The sequence below is a fragment of the Phyllobates terribilis genome, unplaced genomic scaffold (genome assembly GCF_046119375.1).
Source record: "Phyllobates terribilis strain yellow unplaced genomic scaffold, ASM4611937v1 Scaffold_499__1_contigs__length_1316695, whole genome shotgun sequence".
Lineage (NCBI taxonomy): Eukaryota > Metazoa > Chordata > Amphibia > Anura > Dendrobatidae > Phyllobates > Phyllobates terribilis.
Window position 1 is genome coordinate 859,460 of NW_027363259.1, and position 11,469 is coordinate 870,928.

Genomic DNA, 11,469 nt, shown 5'->3' on the forward strand with positions numbered 1-11,469 from the left:
CTAGGCAGACAGCTGGGGGCTGATATTAATAGCCCAGGAAGGGAGCCATGAATATTGGCCCCCTCCCAGGCTAGAAACACCAGCCGTCAGCCGCCCCAGAAATGGCGCATCCATAGGATGCGCCAATTCTGGCACTTAGCCTCGCTCTTCCACGCTGCCCTGGTGCGGTGGCAGGGGGTAATAGGGTTGGGGTTGATGTCAGCTTATAATGCCAGCTGACATCAAGCCCAGGTTAGTAATGGAGAGGCGTCTATAAGACACCCCCATTACTAACCCCATAGTCAAAGTTAAAAAAAACACAAACACCCAGAATAAAGTCCTTTAATTGAAATAAAGACACAATCCTTTATTGTTCTAAATTAAACCATACTTACTGTCACGCCCATTCCAGCTGAAGCCAACGATCTCCTGCAATAAAAGAAAAATAATAAAGCAACCTCATCCTTACCTTTCCATGGTTCCCACGACAGCTTCAGCTCTGCTACATCGAGATGACAGGCTGGACCGCAGCAGAACGCTGCCATCCAGCCTCTCATCCCGCAGACACTGAGAAGCGCAGGTTTGCTTGCGCTGCTCAGCGTCTCTCTGTGACGACATCCAGATGAGCCGAGTTCATGTCCAATGAACTCGGCTCACCTCATGCACGTCACTGACAGCGTGGGAAAATTCTCACGCTGAAGCGGTGAGTGCAGGAGAATTTTCCCACGCTGTCAGTGACGTGCATAAGGTGAGCTCATGTCCAATGAACTCAGCTCACCTCCTGCACGTCACTGACAGCGTGGGAGAATTCTCCTGCACTCAGCGCTTCAGTGTGAGAATTCTCCCACGCTGAAGCGCTGAGTGCAGGAGAATTTTCCCACGCTGTCAGTGACGTGCATGAGGTGAGCCGAGTTCATTGGACATAAACTCGGCTCATCTGGATGCCCTCACAGAGAGACACTGTGGAGCGCAAGCAAGCCTGCGCTTCTCAGTGTCTGCGGGATGAGAGGCTGGATGGCAGCGTTCTGCTGCGGTCCAGCCAGTCATCTCTATGTAGCAGAGCTGAAGCTGTCATGGGAACCATGGAAAGGTAAGGATGATGTTGCTTTATTATTTTTCTTTTATTTCAGGAGATCGTTGGCTTCAGCTGGAATGGGCGTGATGGTAAGTATGGTTTAATTTAGAACAATAAAGAATTGTGTGTTTATTTCAATTAAAGGACTTTTTTCTGGGTGTTGTGTTTTTTTTAAATACTTTACTAGAAATTCATGGTGGTCATGTCTAATATTGGCGTGACCCCATGAATTTCGGGCTTAGGGCCAGCTGATAATGCCAAGCTGGCCCTAACCCCTTTATTACCCAGTGAGCCACCGCATCAGGGCCCTGGATGAGTTGGGTACAGCGCCAGAAGATGGCGCTTCTATGAACGCGCCATTTTCCGGGGTGGCTGCGGACTGCAATTTGCAGCGGGGGTGGCCCAGAAAGCTTGGGCCTCCCTGCGCTGCGGATTCCAGCCCCCAGCTGCCTAGTTGTACCTGGCTGGACACAAAAACAGGGCGAAGCCCCACGTCAATTTTCTTTAAATTATTTCATGAAATAATTAAGAAAAAAAGGGCTTCCCTATATTGTTGTGTCCGGCCAGGTACAAATAGGCAGCTGGTGGTTGGGGGCAGCCCGTTCCTGCCTGCTGTACCTGGCTGGACACAAATATAGTGCGAAGCCCCACGTCAATTTTTTTTAAATTATTTCATGAATTTCCTGAAATAATTTAAAAAAATTGACGTGGGGCTTCGCACTATATTTGTGTCCAGCCAGGTACAGCAGGCAGGAACGGGCTGCCCCCATCCACCAGCTGCCTATTTGTACCTGGCCGGACACAACAATATAGGGAAGCCCTTTTTTTCTTAATTATTTCATGAATTTCATGAAATAATTAAAAAAAATTGAAGTGGGGCTTCGCACTATATTTGTGTCCAGCCAGGTACAGCAGGCAGGAACGGGCTGCCCCCAACCACCAGCTGCCTATTTGTACCTGGCCGGACACAACAATATAGGGAAGGCCTTTTTTTCTTAATTATTTCATGAAATTCATGAAATAATTAAAAAAAAAGTACGTGGGGCTTCGCCCTATTTTTGTGTCCAGCCAGGTACAACTAGGCAGCTGGGGGCTGGAATCTGCAGCGCAGGGAGGCCCAAGCTTTCTGGGCCCCCCCCCGCTACAAATTGCAGTCCGCAGCCACCCCGGAAAATGGCGCGTTCATAGAAGCGCCATCTTCTGGCGCTGTACCCAACTCATCCAGGGCCCTGGTGCGGTGGCTCACTGGGTAATAAAGGGGTTAGGGCCAGCTTGGTATTATCAGCTGGCCCCAAGCCCAAAATTCATGGGGTCACGCCAGTATTAGACATGACCGCCATGAATTTCTAGTAAAGTATTTAAAAAAAACACAACACCCAGAATAAAGTCCTTTAATTGAAATAAAGACACAATTCTTTATTGTTCTAAATTAAACCATACTTACCATCACACCCATTCCAGCTGAAGCCAACGATCTCCTGCAATAAAAGAAAAATAATAAACCAACCTCATCCTTACCTTTCCATGGTTCCCACGACAGCTTCAGCTCTGCTACATCGAGATGACTGGCTGGACCGCAGCAGAACGCTGCCATCCAGTCTGTCATCCCGCAGACACTGAGAAGCGCAGGCATGCTTGCGCTCCTCACTGTCTCGCTGTGACGGCATCCAGATGAGCCGAGGTCATGTCCAATGAACTCGGCTCACCTCATGCACGTCACTGACAGCGTGGGAAAATTCTCAAGCTGAAGCGGTGAGTGCAGGAGAATTCTCCCTCGCTGTCAGTGATGTGCATGAGGTGAGCTCATGTCCAATGAACTCAGCTCACCTCCTGCACGTCACTGACAGCGTGGGAAAATTCTCCTGCAATCAGCGCTTCAGCGTGAGAATTTTCCCACGCTGTCAGTGACGTGCATGAGGTGAGCCGAGTTCATTGGACATGAACTCGGCTCATCTGGATGTCGTCACAGAGAGACGCTGAGCAGCGCAAGCAAGCCTGCGCTTCTCAGTGTCTGCGGGATGACAGGCTGGATGGCGGCGTTCTGCTGCGGTCCAGCCTGTCATCTCGATGTAGCAGAGCTGAAGCTGTCGTGGGAACCATGGAAAGGTAAGGATGAGGTTGGTTTATTATTTTTCTTTTATTGCAGGAGATTGTTGGCTTCAGCTGGAATGGGCGTGATGGTAGGTATGGTTTAATTTAGAACAATAAAGGATTGTGTCTTTATTTCAATTAAAGGACTTTATTCTGGGTGTTTGTGTTTTTTTTAACTTTGACTATGGGGTTAGTAATGGGGGTGTCTTATAGACGCCTCTCCATTACTAACCTGGGCTTGATGTCAGCTGGCATTATAAGCTGACATCAACCCCAACCCTATTACCCCCTGCCACCGCACCAGGGCAGCGTGGAAGAGCGAGGCTAAGTGCCAGAATTGGCGCATCCTATGAATGCGCCATTTCTGGGGCGGCTGACGGCTGGTGTTTCTAGCCTGGGAGGGGGCCAATATTCATGGCTCCCTTCCTGGGCTATTAATATCAGCCCCCAGCTGTCTGCCTAGCCTTTGCTAGCTATTAAATTAGGGGGGACCCCACGTCATTTTTTTTGGGGTGTCCCCCATTTTAATAGCTAGTAAAGGCTATGTATTCAGCTGGGGGCTGATATTAGTAGCCTGGGAAGCTCCGTGGGTATTACCCCCTTCCCAGGCTTCAAACATCTGCCCCAGCCGTCTGCTTAACCTCCGCTAGAGCCTAAAATTAAGGGGAACCCCACGCCAATTTTTTTAATAATAAATCCTTTATTTTAATACTAAATGACAAGTACAGTAACCAACACTATCACTGTACTTCATATATATGTGACTGACATGTTTCTATCTATCTAATCTATGTGTGATGCTCTATCTTTCTGTTCTAAATTGTCGGGTACCGCTGCTGAATTGCCGGCCGGCTTTTTTAAAGAGACAGTGCATGAAAACACTATTATTTTTTTAAATAAATCCTTTACACTAAATGACAAGTACAGTAAGCAACACTATCACTGTACTTATTATATATGTGACTGACATGTTTCTATCTATCTAATCTATGTGTGAAGCTCTATTCTTTCTGTTCTAAATTGTCGGGTACAGATGCTGAATTGCCGGCCGGCTTTTTTAAAGAGACGGTGCATGAAAACACTAATATTTTTTTTAATAAATCCTTTACACTAAATGACAAATGCAGTAACCAACACTGTCACTGTGCTTCTTATATGTGTGACTGACATGTTTCTATCTATCTAATCTATGTGTGATGCTCTATTCCTTCTTGTCTAAATTGTCGGGTACCGGTGTATGCCGCTGCTGAATTTGCCGGCCGGCTTTTTTAAACAGAGTGTCTTCTGAGCAGTTTGTCAGCTTTTGGACACCTTTGCAGGTGTTTTCTATGTGTTTCTATGTGTTTTTGTTTGCCTGCCATTGGTTTTAACGGTGTTCGACGGTGTTCTAAGGTGTTCGACGAACAGTTCGACGAACAGTTCCTCGAACATCCCGGTGTTCGACGAACCGAACCGAACCCGAACACTACGGGGGTGGCTCAACACTAATCAACAGCAGCCTTTTAAACTCACCTGAGCTAACAGGTATGTGCGCTGGTTACTCTGCTGCGCTTAAAATTTCTTTTTTGGTTTGCTACAATGCCTTTTCTGAAACGTTGTCTCCTTCTGCTGGAACACTGACTTCTTTCATTTAATGCCTGCAGACTATAAAAGAGAACCCAACCCAAAAAGTTTGGTTGATTAGTCTGTGGCATTCTGTTAAACTGTTGCTTATGGCGGTCTCTGTGAGCTTCTCAGCGACATTCAGCCAGCCAGGTATCCTGCCTGCAGTAGATGGAATGTGGCAATGGAACGCTGGCTGCGCGTGTCATAATAGGCTCTGAGCCTTTATATACCTGTGCACAGCAGCAGCCACCTTCAGTCTGCTGCTGGACAGCCAGCAGCAGCAGCAGCAGGAGAGGTATGTAATCAGGAGCCCTCCTGCTAAGGGTAGACAGCTGCTCGTTCCACCCCACCCCCTGCCTTAATTGGTTCTCCTCCCTTCCAACGGTGTTGAGGCGGGTGGGAACAGCAGGGGGTGAAGGTGCTGTGTTTAAAGAGGTGGAGTTATGCAGATCTAAAACGCGTGGATTGCAGCAGCAGCAAGCCGAAAAGTGCAGGCATGTAAGGGATCTAGAGGTTGACAACATGTCTTCTTAACGGGAGTCCAGGAGCTCATCTCCACAAATGGACTTTTCAGGATCCTTGGGTGGCTCCGTAGTTTGAAACCAATTCTGGTTATCGCTTCTCGGCCTTTTGGCTAAGATCAAGTGTAGTATCTGTTCTTATCAGTTTAATATCTGATACGTCCCCTATCTGGGGACCATATATTAAATGGATTTTTAGAACAGGGAGATGGAAAAAGAGCTTGCTCTGTCCACTCCACGCATTGACCTGGTATTGCAGTATCTCCAGGACCGGTGCACCCCTTCTTTAATGCAGTTTCTAAAATCAGAAAGAATTGAATTCAATGTTTTTTGTTCATTTTGCTTGTTTGTCGGATTTGGGGATGGACTCTTTGGCTTTGCTTTTCTTCTCCTCATTGGATTTTTCATGTTCAAAGTTGCAGAAGCCAGATTACAAGCTCATTTTGGTTCAACTTCAGCAACTGTGCATTGCATTGCCATGTAATGTGATGCAATGCTATCTTTCTAGCTCTCCCTTTTTACTTCCTTTTGGATAAACAGACATATTAGGCAAGCATTTTGGAGCTTTCACCTAAATAACTACAGGTGGTGAGATAAGCTGCACAATATAATTGACCTTTCAGTATATTGTTGCACACACACCATCTATTTAGCAAATGCCCTTGTTATCAACAGCAGCCTTTTAAACTCACCTGAGCTAACAGGTATGTGCGCTGGTTACTCTGCTGCGCTTAAAATTTCTTTTTTGGTTTGCTACAATGCCTTTTCTGAAACGTTGTCTCCTTCTGCTGGAACACTGACTTCTTTCATTTAATGCCTGCAGACTATAAAAGAGAACCCAACCCAAAAAGTTTGGTTGATTAGTCTGTGGCATTCTGTTAAACTGTTGCTTATGGCGGTCTCTGTGAGCTTCTCAGCGACATTCAGCCAGCCAGGTATCCTGCCTGCAGTAGATGGAATGTGGCAATGGAACGCTGGCTGCGCGTGTCATAATAGGCTCTGAGCCTTTATATACCTGTGCACAGCAGCAGCCACCTTCAGTCTGCTGCTGGACAGCCAGCAGCAGCAGCAGCAGGAGAGGTATGTAATCAGGAGCCCTCCTGCTAAGGGTAGACAGCTGCTCGTTCCACCCCACCCCCTGCCTTAATTGGTTCTCCTCCCTTCCAACGGTGTTGAGGCGGGTGGGAACAGCAGGGGGTGAAGGTGCTGTGTTTAAAGAGGTGGAGTTATGCAGATCTAAAACGCGTGGATTGCAGCAGCAGCAAGCCGAAAAGTGCAGGCATGTAAGGGATCTAGAGGTTGACAACATGTCTTCTTAACGGGAGTCCAGGAGCTCATCTCCACAAATGGACTTTTCAGGATCCTTGGGTGGCTCCGTAGTTTGAAACCAATTCTGGTTATCGCTTCTCGGCCTTTTGGCTAAGATCAAGTGTAGTATCTGTTCTTATCAGTTTAATATCTGATACGTCCCCTATCTGGGGACCATATATTAAATGGATTTTTAGAACAGGGAGATGGAAAAAGAGCTTGCTCTGTCCACTCCACGCATTGACCTGGTATTGCAGTATCTCCAGGACCGGTGCACCCCTTCTTTAATGCAGTTTCTAAAATCAGAAAGAATTGAATTCAATGTTTTTTGTTCATTTTGCTTGTTTGTCGGATTTGGGGATGGACTCTTTGGCTTTGCTTTTCTTCTCCTCATTGGATTTTTCATGTTCAAAGTTGCAGAAGCCAGATTACAAGCTCATTTTGGTTCAACTTCAGCAACTGTGCATTGCATTGCCATGTAATGTGATGCAATGCTATCTTTCTAGCTCTCCCTTTTTACTTCCTTTTGGATAAACAGACATATTAGGCAAGCATTTTGGAGCTTTCACCTAAATAACTACAGGTGGTGAGATAAGCTGCACAATATAATTGACCTTTCAGTATATTGTTGCACACACACCATCTATTTAGCAAATGCCCTTGTTATCAACAGCAGCCTTTTAAACTCACCTGAGCTAACAGGTATGTGCGCTGGTTACTCTGCTGCGCTTAAAATTTCTTTTTTGGTTTGCTACAATGCCTTTTCTGAAACGTCTCCTTCTGCTGGAACACTGACTTCTTTCATTTAATGCCTGCAGACTATAAAAGAGAACCCAACCCAAAAAGTTTGGTTGATTAGTCTGTGGCATTCTGTTAAACTGTTGCTTATGGCGGTCTCTGTGAGCTTCTCAGCGACATTCAGCCAGCCAGGTATCCTGCCTGCAGTAGATGGAATGTGGCAATGGAACGCTGGCTGCGCGTGTCATAATAGGCTCTGAGCCTTTATATACCTGTGCACAGCAGCAGCCACCTTCAGTCTGCTGCTGGACAGCCAGCAGCAGCAGCAGCAGGAGAGGTATGTAATCAGGAGCCCTCCTGCTAAGGGTAGACAGCTGCTCGTTCCACCCCACCCCCCGCCTTAATTGGTTCTCCTCCCTTCCAACGGTGTTGAGGCGGGTGGGAACAGCAGGGGGTGAAGGTGCTGTGTTTAAAGAGGTGGAGTTATGCAGATCTAAAACGCGTGGATTGCAGCAGCAGCAAGCCGAAAAGTGCAGGCATGTAAGGGATCTAGAGGTTGACAACATGTCTTCTTAACGGGAGTCCAGAAGCTCATCTCCACAAATGGACTTTTCAGGATCCTTGGGTGGCTCCGTAGTTTGAAACCAATTCTGGTTATCGCTTCTCGGCCTTTTGGCTAAGATCAAGTGTAGTATCTGTTCTTATCAGTTTAATATCTGATACGTCCCCTATCTGGGGACCATATATTAAATGGATTTTTAGAACAGGGAGATGGAAAAAGAGCTTGCTCTGTCCACTCCACGCATTGACCTGGTATTGCAGTATCTCCAGGACCGGTGCACCCCTTCTTTAATGCAGTTTCTAAAATCAGAAAGAATTGAATTCAATGTTTTTTGTTCATTTTGCTTGTTTGTCGGATTTGGGGATGGACTCTTTGGCTTTGCTTTTCTTCTCCTCATTGGATTTTTCATGTTCAAAGTTGCAGAAGGCAGATTACAAGCTCATTTTGGTTCAACTTCAGCAACTGTGCATTGCATTGCCATGTAATGTGATGCAATGCTATCTTTCTAGCTCTCCCTTTTTACTTCCTTTTGGATAAACAGACATATTAGGCAAGCATTTTGGAGCTTTCACCTAAATAACTACAGGTGGTGAGATAAGCTGCACAATATAATTGACCTTTCAGTATATTGTTGCACACACACCATCTATTTAGCAAATGCCCTTGTTATCAACAGCAGCCTTTTAAACTCACCTGAGCTAACAGGTATGTGCGCTGGTTACTCTGCTGCGCTTAAAATTTCTTTTTTGGTTTGCTACAATGCCTTTTCTGAAACGTTGTCTCCTTCTGCTGGAACACTGACTTCTTTCATTTAATGCCTGCAGACTATAAAAGAGAACCCAACCCAAAAAGTTTGGTTGATTAGTCTGTGGCATTCTGTTAAACTGTTGCTTATGGCGGTCTCTGTGAGCTTCTCAGCGACATTCAGCCAGCCAGGTATCCTGCCTGCAGTAGATGGAATGTGGCAATGGAACGCTGGCTGCGCGTGTCATAATAGGCTCTGAGCCTTTATATACCTGTGCACAGCAGCAGCCACCTTCAGTCTGCTGCTGGACAGCCAGCAGCAGCAGCAGCAGGAGAGGTATGTAATCAGGAGCCCTCCTGCTAAGGGTAGACAGCTGCTCGTTCCACCCCACCCCCCGCCTTAATTGGTTCTCCTCCCTTCCAACGGTGTTGAGGCGGGTGGGAACAGCAGGGGGTGAAGGTGCTGTGTTTAAAGAGGTGGAGTTATGCAGATCTAAAACGCGTGGATTGCAGCAGCAGCAAGCCGAAAAGTGCAGGCATGTAAGGGATCTAGAGGTTGACAACATGTCTTCTTAACGGGAGTCCAGGAGCTCATCTCCACAAATGGACTTTTCAGGATCCTTGGGTGGCTCCGTAGTTTGAAACCAATTCTGGTTATCGCTTCTCGGCCTTTTGGCTAAGATCAAGTGTAGTATCTGTTCTTATCAGTTTAATATCTGATACGTCCCCTATCTGGGGACCATATATTAAATGGATTTTTAGAACAGGGAGATGGAAAAAGAGCTTGCTCTGTCCACTCCACGCATTGACCTGGTATTGCAGTATCTCCAGGACCGGTGCACCCCTTCTTTAATGCAGTTTCTAAAATCAGAAAGAATTGAATTCAATGTTTTTTGTTCATTTTGCTTGTTTGTCGGATTTGGGGATGGACTCTTTGGCTTTGCTTTTCTTCTCCTCATTGGATTTTTCATGTTCAAAGTTGCAGAAGCCAGATTACAAGCTCATTTTGGTTCAACTTCAGCAACTGTGCATTGCATTGCCATGTAATGTGATGCAATGCTATCTTTCTAGCTCTCCCTTTTTACTTCCTTTTGGATAAACAGACATATTAGGCAAGCATTTTGGAGCTTTCACCTAAATAACTACAGGTGGTGAGATAAGCTGCACAATATAATTGACCTTTCAGTATATTGTTGCACACACACCATCTATTTAGCAAATGCCCTTGTTATCAACAGCAGCCTTTTAAACTCACCTGAGCTAACAGGTATGTGCGCTGGTTACTCTGCTGCGCTTAAAATTTCTTTTTTGGTTTGCTACAATGCCTTTTCTGAAACGTTGTCTCCTTCTGCTGGAACACTGACTTCTTTCATTTAATGCCTGCAGACTATAAAAGAGAACCCAACCCAAAAAGTTTGGTTGATTAGTCTGTGGCATTCTGTTAAACTGTTGCTTATGGCGGTCTCTGTGAGCTTCTCAGCGACATTCAGCCAGCCAGGTATCCTGCCTGCAGTAGATGGAATGTGGCAATGGAACGCTGGCTGCGCGTGTCATAATAGGCTCTGAGCCTTTATATACCTGTGCACAGCAGCAGCCACCTTCAGTCTGCTGCTGGACAGCCAGCAGCAGCAGCAGCAGGAGAGGTATGTAATCAGGAGCCCTCCTGCTAAGGGTAGACAGCTGCTCGTTCCACCCCACCCCCCGCCTTAATTGGTTCTCCTCCCTTCCAACGGTGTTGAGGCGGGTGGGAACAGCAGGGGGTGAAGGTGCTGTGTTTAAAGAGGTGGAGTTATGCAGATCTAAAACGCGTGGATTGCAGCAGCAGCAAGCCGAAAAGTGCAGGCATGTAAGGGATCTAGAGGTTGACAACATGTCTTCTTAACGGGAGTCCAGGAGCTCATCTCCACAAATGGACTTTTCAGGATCCTTGGGTGGCTCCGTAGTTTGAAACCAATTCTGGTTATCGCTTCTCGGCCTTTTGGCTAAGATCAAGTGTAGTATCTGTTCTTATAAGAACACAAGAGCTACGATCTACACTTGACGAGAGCGATCGAACTCGGAAGGAGAAGAGCTTCGGAGCCCAGCTGACATCGGAGAAGGAAGGCGGATATCGGTGGGAGGAAGAAGCTCTAAAGAATCCAGAAGAAGACGAAGACTCGGAGAAGAATCGGGCTGTCCTGTGGAATCTTCGAGGAAGAAAATCATCGAGACAAAGACCTTTCGGGGAATTTGTCCAGAACACGACGGGAGAAGAATCTGCATAGCTCCACCCATTCCGGGAAAAGTTCCAGATCCAGCTCCAAGAAGTAACTGCAGGAGGAAAGCCATGGCAAGCGCTGCGAGGAAGGCCGAAAAGAAGAGCCTGGAGCAGGGGACAGCCAGGAGGGCCCAGCCAGGAGCCGATTCTGACCCCAAGGACTCTGCCTCCACGACTGGCCAGCAGAAGAGACCCCAGAAGCCCCGCCACGAAGCTCCAGCCCTGGAGCCATGGATGCGGCAGACGGTGGCCCTGAAGCTGAAGGAAGTGGATGGGAGGGTGCCGGACATGTCCTCGGACGTGTTCTGCCAGAAGATGCTGCTGGATCGAGGCTTCTCCAGGTCGGACACCCTCAGCATCCAGACCTTCTTGACGGGGATCTTCTTCGTCACCTTCGCCACTGTGAACACCTGCAGGAGGTTCTGGGAAATGGTAAGCGCAAAAGGACCAGATAATTCTTTCTCTGCCTTTACAGGTAGCTGCCCTATCCAGAGGGACGAAAGGAGGATCACGGTCTCCATGCGCAACCCGCACACCCCAGGCCAAGACATCTGTACCTTCCTGAGACGCTTCTGTTTGGTTGTGAAGG

The 11,469-nt window shown here is 47.1% G+C and overlaps 4 non-coding genes and 1 pseudogene across 4 annotated transcripts; all 5 read left to right on the forward strand.

Moving 5' to 3' along the window:
* Nucleotides 1-5,364: 5,364 nt before the first annotated feature.
* Nucleotides 5,365-5,555, forward strand: LOC141230751 (U2 spliceosomal RNA). Its single transcript, XR_012297202.1, has one exon. It is a non-coding gene; the product is annotated as a U2 spliceosomal RNA (small nuclear RNA).
* Nucleotides 5,556-6,670: 1,115 nt separating this feature from the next.
* LOC141230753 (U2 spliceosomal RNA) lies at nucleotides 6,671-6,861 on the forward strand. The gene has a single exon (XR_012297204.1). It is a non-coding gene; the product is annotated as a U2 spliceosomal RNA (small nuclear RNA).
* Nucleotides 6,862-7,973: 1,112 nt separating this feature from the next.
* LOC141230755 (U2 spliceosomal RNA) lies at nucleotides 7,974-8,164 on the forward strand. The gene has a single exon (XR_012297205.1). It is a non-coding gene; the product is annotated as a U2 spliceosomal RNA (small nuclear RNA).
* Nucleotides 8,165-9,279: 1,115 nt separating this feature from the next.
* Nucleotides 9,280-9,470, forward strand: LOC141230756 (U2 spliceosomal RNA). The gene has a single exon (XR_012297206.1). It is a non-coding gene; the product is annotated as a U2 spliceosomal RNA (small nuclear RNA).
* A 1,115-nt stretch (nucleotides 9,471-10,585) lies between these two features.
* LOC141230408 (U2 spliceosomal RNA) lies at nucleotides 10,586-10,663 on the forward strand (annotated as a pseudogene).
* Nucleotides 10,664-11,469: the final 806 nt, after the last annotated feature.